Below are 6,078 nucleotides of genomic sequence, written 5' to 3'. Positions count from 1 at the left end.
CCAAATGCCCAACCCCTCTTGTGCGTATCATTGGAGGAAGAGGGGAACAGTGCCTTTCGGGAGCCCTATTAAAGCACAGGGCCCCGCTCCTGGGATTCTGCCTTAATGCAGCACCCTACGTGAAAGCGTGTTTGCTAGTTTCAACTGCTGGGAGAGACTCCAATGTTCCAGGAGCCTCTGGCTCATCACTGCTGGGAAAGCCTGAAACCAGCACATGCATCCCAGCTGGGGCAGTTTGAACTGTGCTGGGTAGCCACTGCCCCTAGGGGCTGACAGGGATCGGCCACACGGGCGGAGCAGGGCGCAGCCGGCTGGGGGGTCAGGGTGAGGAAACCTGAGCCTGTATTGCGAGGCAGGGCAGAGACAGAGAGACGGAGGGAGGGAGGAGGAAAGGATGAGGGAGAGACGGAGGGACATGTTCAGCTTTGACCTAAGCTGGCCCAGCTCTGATGAGGATCGTCTCATCTCTGGGAATCCATTCCCCCAGAAGCAGGGAAGGGTGCAGAGGAGTCATTCATGGTTGCATCACTATTTGGGTAATAGCCCTAAGCCAATTGAAAGGGAGACAGTGTTTCCCCCTAGTGGCCATGTGTCATCCCCCCTGTACTGATATTCACATTCCCTATTGTTCCACCCTGCCGCTCATGACACCACCTGTACCCAGCCTGCACTTCTCTCCACGTATAGGAGCATGCCCCATACTGTACCCCAGGAGTAAAATGTCCCTGGGAAGTCCCAGCTGCCCAGTGCATCTTGGGATGAATATATAATAGAGCCAGCAGCCCCTTGGTTGCCCTTGGTACACACAGTGGTGGTTGCCATGCAGGACACAGCTATGCTCCACGCCAGCTTCCCAGCTGCAGCCCCCCAGGCCAACGTGCTCAGCTGGTTTCTAATGAGATCCAGCTCAACCCCATCTTAAGACACATGCCCTGCCACACGCCGGATAGGCCAGAGGGAAAAGCCAGACCAGGGGAGGGCGGCATGGTTGCAGAGTTAATCTGAGTGGCTGGGTGAGCAGCAGGGTGTAGAGGGACGTGGCCTCCCCAGAGTAGTGCTGAGACCCCCCCAGTCTCCAGCGATGCTCCCTTCCCACCCACACTGGGGCCACTCTTCCTTTGGAGCCCATCTGCAGGACCATCTCCCTCCTGGATCAGGGGGTTGTGAGGGGGGAGACAGTACCCATGAGTTGGATGGAATTGCCCTGGGAAACCTGCTCAGAGCTGGGTTTGCCAACCCTCCAGGATTGTCCTAGAGTCTCCAGGAATTAAAGATTATTTTGTGTGATGAAACCTCCAGGAATACATCCAACCAGAATTGGCAACCCTACCAGAACCCCCTGCACCAAAGGAAGGCCAGACCAGAGTGAGGGGAGGGTGGGACTTGGTGGGCAGAACCTGAGTCCCCTTGTACCATGGGAGCACGGGGCTCAAATGCTGCTCTTGTCACCTGGGGGATGAGAGGGATGGATCTGAAAGTGTTTGCAGCATAAAACCATAGCACAAGCGGCACATCCTACTCAAGAGAGGCCCAGAGCTGGACAGCAGGTGATGCAGGTCGGGACTGAGAGGCATCAGCAGAGCGGGTGGGGAGGAACCAAGGGCTGCGAAACCGGGGTCTGGGTGGGCTTGAGGGGCATTGGCAGAGCAACATGCAGGGCCCAGAACTAGGTACTGTGGGTTGGGGATGAGTGACATCACCAGCAGAAGATTCCTGCTCTGCTGCCCCAGCATTAGATTCCCCTTTGGATTAGGAAGGTTCTGTATTCATTTAGTTGGAGAGACACATCTGGGTGGAAAGGACCCTGCCCCGTCTCTGCTTGGCGCAGTAACGGGAGATACTGCAGGGACACCCAGATACACACAGAAGAACTCACGGGACAGTGTTCCCTCTAATTTTTCCCATGTGTGGAATGAATTTTGTTATGGGCACCAATATGAAGGTGATGTGTCATCTTCATATTGGTGCCCATAACAAAATTCGTGTGGTGGGGGTGGGGCCAAGGGGTTCGGAATGTGGGAGGGGGCTCAGGGCTGGGGCAGAGGGTTGGGGTGCAGGGGGTTAGGGCTCTGGGGTGGAGCTGGGGATGAGGGGTTTGGGGTGCAGGAGGGTGCTCAGAGGCTATGGCGGGGAGAGAGGACTCCCCCCAGCTCTCTCTCCCCGCAGCAGCAGCACCTAGGCTGTGGGGAAGAGGCGCCTTTCCCTGCTGTGGCAGCTCTGGGGTTAGGGCTGCAGGATAGGTGCCCTTACCCCAGCCCCAGCAGGTCCGGGCCAGGGGAGGGCCACCCCGGATGTGTCTGGGTCCAGGCCGGGCCGCGCCTGAGACCGGGTCGCTTCGGCTGCACAGGATCTGGTCTAAGAGGTAACTATAACAGGACCGCTTGGAAATAGTGACCATAATATAATAACATTTAACATTCCTGTGGTGGGAAGAACACCTCAACAGCCCAACATTGTAGAATTTAATTTCAGAAAGGGGAACTATGCAAAAATGAAGAGGTTAGTTAAACAGAAATTAAAAGGTACAGTGACTAGAGCAGGGGCAGGCAAACTTTTTGGCCTGGGGGCCGCATCGGGTTTTGGAAATTGTATGGAGGGCCGGTGAGGGGAGGGGGACGTGGCCTGGCCCCCACCCCCTATCCGTCCCCTCCGCTTCTCGCCCCGACGGCCCACCCCCAGGACTCCTGTCCCATCCCAGGGCAGCCCGCGGGGGGGGCAAGAGGGGCAATTTGCCCCAGGCCCCGGGCCCCGCAGGAGCCCCCATGAGAGTTTTTCAGGGCTCCTGGAACGGGGTCCTTCACTCGCTCCGGGGGCCCCGGAAAACTTTTGCGGGGCCCGGGCCCCCGGAGCTTCTTCTGCCCCGGGTCTTCGGGGGCAATTCGGTGGCGGGGGGTCCTTCCGCTCCGGGACCCGCCGCCGAAGTGCCCCGATGACCCGCGGCGGGGGGTCCTTCCGCTCCGGGACCCGCCGCTGAATCCTCTGGGCGGCCCTGTCCCATCCAACCCCCCTGTTCCCTGATGGCCCCCTGGGACCCCTGCCCCATCCACCCCCCCTGCTCCCTGTCCCCTGACTGCCCCCCACCGCCCCATCCAACCCTCCTCCTTCCTGACTGACCCCCCCGGACTCCTGCCCCCATTCAACCCCCCTGTTCCCTGCTCCCTGACCGCCCCGACCCCTATCCACACCCCCGACCCCTGACCACCACTCTGAATTCTCCTGCCCTCTATCCAACACCCCCCCTGGCTCCCTGCCCCTTTACCGTACTGCCTGGAGCACCGGTGGCTGGCAGCACTACAGCCATGCACCGCGCAGCACAGAGCACCGGGTCAGGCCGGGCTCTGCAGCTGCGCTGCCCCAGGAGCTTGCAGGCCTGCCACCCAGAGCATTGCGCCGGCGGCAGGGCGAGCTGAGGCTGCGTGGAAGGGGGAACAGTAGGGGAGGGGCCAGGGGCTAGCCTCCTGGGCCAGGAGCTCAGGGGCCGGGCAGGAGGGTACTGCGGGCCGGATGTGGCCCGCGGGCCGTAGTTTGCCCACCTCTGGACTAGAGTGAAATCCCTGCAAGCTGCATGGACACTTTTCAAAGACACCATAATAGAGGCCCAACTTAAATGTATACCCCAAATTAAAGAACACAGTAAAAGAACTAAAAAAGAACCACCGTCGCTTAACAACCATGTAAAAGAAGCAGTGAGAGATAAAAAGGCATCTTTTAAAAGTGGAAGTCAGATCCTAGTGAGGTAAATAGAAAGGAGCATAAACACTGCCAAATTAAGTGTAAAAATGTAATAAGAAAAGCCAAAAAGGAGTTTGAAGAACAGCTAGCCAAAAGGTAATAACAAAATGTTTGTTAAGTACATCAGAAGCAGGAAGCCTGCTAAACAACCAATGGGGCCCCTGGACGATTGAGATACAAAAGGAGCACTTAAAGACGATAAAGTCATTGCGGAGAAACTAAATGAATTCTTTGCCTCAGTCTTCACGGCTGAGGATGTTAGGGAGATTCCCAAACCTGAGCCATCGTTTGTTCGTGACAAATATGAGGAATTGTCACAGATTGAAGTGTCACTAGAGGAGGTTTTGGAATTAATTGATAAACTTAACAGTAACAAGTCACCGGGACCAGATGGCATTCACCCAAGAGTTCTGAAAGAACTCAAATGTGAAGTTGCAGAACTATTAACTAGGGTTTGTAACCTGTCCTTTAAATCGGCTTCGGTACCCAACGACTGGAAGATAGCTTATGTAACGCCAATATTTAAAAAGGGCTCTAGAGGTGATCCCGGCAATTACAGACCGGTAAGTCTAACGTCAGTACCAGGCAAATTAGTTGAAACAATAGTAAAGAATAAAATTGTCAGACACATAGAAAAACATAAATTGTTGGGGAAAAGTCAACATGGTTTCTGTAAAGAGAAATCATGTCTTACTAATCTATTAGAGTTCTTTGAAGGGGTCAACAAACATGTGGACAAGGGGGATCCAGTAGACATAGTGTACTTAGTTTTCCAGAAAGCCTTTGGCAAGGTCCCTCAGCAAAGGCTCATATGTAAATTAAGTTGTCATGGGATAAGAGGGAAGATCCTTTCATGGATTGAGAACTGGTTGAAAAACAGGGAACAAAGGGTAGGAATAAATGGTAAATTCTCACAATGGAGAGGGGTAACTAGTGGTGTTCCCCAAGGGTCAGTCCTAGGACCAATCCTATTCAACTTATTCATAAATGATCTGGTGAAAGGGGTAAACAGTGAGGTGGCAAAGTTTGCAGATGATACTAAATTGCTCAAGATAGTTAAGACCAAAGCAGACTGTGAAGAACTTCAAAAAGATCTCACAAAACTAAGTGATTGGGCAACAAAATGGCAAATGAAATTTAATGTGGATAAATGTAAAGTAATGCACATTGGAAAAAATAACCCCAACTATACATACAATATGATGGGGGCTAATTTAGCTACAACTAATCAGGAAAGAGATCTTGGAGTCATCGTGGATAGTTCTCTGGATGACTGGAAAAAGGCTAATGTAGTGCCCATCTTTAAAAAAGGGAAGAAGGAGGATCCAGGGAACTACAGGCCAGTCGGCCTCACCTCAGTCCCTTGAAAAATCATGGAGCAGGTCCTCAAGGAATCAATTCTGAAGCACTTAGAGGAGAAGAAAGTGATCAGGAACAGTCAGCATGGATTCACCAAGGGCAAGTCATGCCTGACTAACCTAATTGCCTTCTATGAGGAGATAACTGGCTCTGTGGATGAGGAGAAAGCAGTGGATATGTTATTCCTTGACTTTAGCAAAGCTTTTGATATGGTCTCCCACAGTATTCTTGTCGGCAAGTTAAAGAAGTATGGGCTGGATGAATGGACTATAAGGTGGATAGAAAGCTGGCTGGATCGTCGGGCTCAACGGGTAGTGATCAATGGCTCCATGTCTAGTTGGCAGCCGGTATCAAGCGGAGTGCCCCAAGCGTCGGTTCTGGAGCCAGTTTAGTTCAATATCTTCATTAATGATCTGGAGGATGGTGTGGACTGCACCCTCAGCAAGTTTGCAGATGACACTAAACTGGGAGGAGTGGTAGATACGCTGGAGGGTAGGGATAGCATACAGAGGGACCTAGACAAATTAGAGGATTGGGCCAAAAGAAACCTGATGAGGTTCAACAAGGACAAGTGCAGAGTCCTGCACTTAGGATGGAAGAATCCCATGCACTGCTACAGACTAGGGAACAAATGGCTAGGCAGCAGTTCTGCAGAAAAAGACCTAGGGGTTACAGTGGACGAGAAGCTGAATATGAGTCGACAGTGTGCCCTTGTTGCCAAGAAGGCTAACAGCATTTTGGGCTGTATAAGTAGGGGCATTGCCAGCAGATCGAGGGATGTGATCATTCCCCTCTATTCGACATTGGTGAGGCCTCATCTGGAGTACTGTGTCCAGTTTTGGGCCCCACACTACAAGAAGGATGTGGAAAAATTGGAAAGAGTCCAGCGGAGGGCAACAAAAATGATTAGGGGGCTGGAGCACATGACTTATGAGGAGAGGCTGAGGGAACTGGGATTGTTTAGTCTGCAGAAGAGAAGAATGAGGG

This window comes from Terrapene carolina, unplaced genomic scaffold (assembly GCF_002925995.2).
Source record: "Terrapene carolina triunguis isolate 2854851 unplaced genomic scaffold, T_m_triunguis-2.0 Scaffold235, whole genome shotgun sequence".
In the NCBI taxonomy this organism is placed as follows: domain Eukaryota; kingdom Metazoa; phylum Chordata; order Testudines; family Emydidae; genus Terrapene; species Terrapene triunguis.
The sequence above is the reverse complement of the archived record's forward strand: the minus strand, read 5'-3'. Positions refer to the sequence as shown.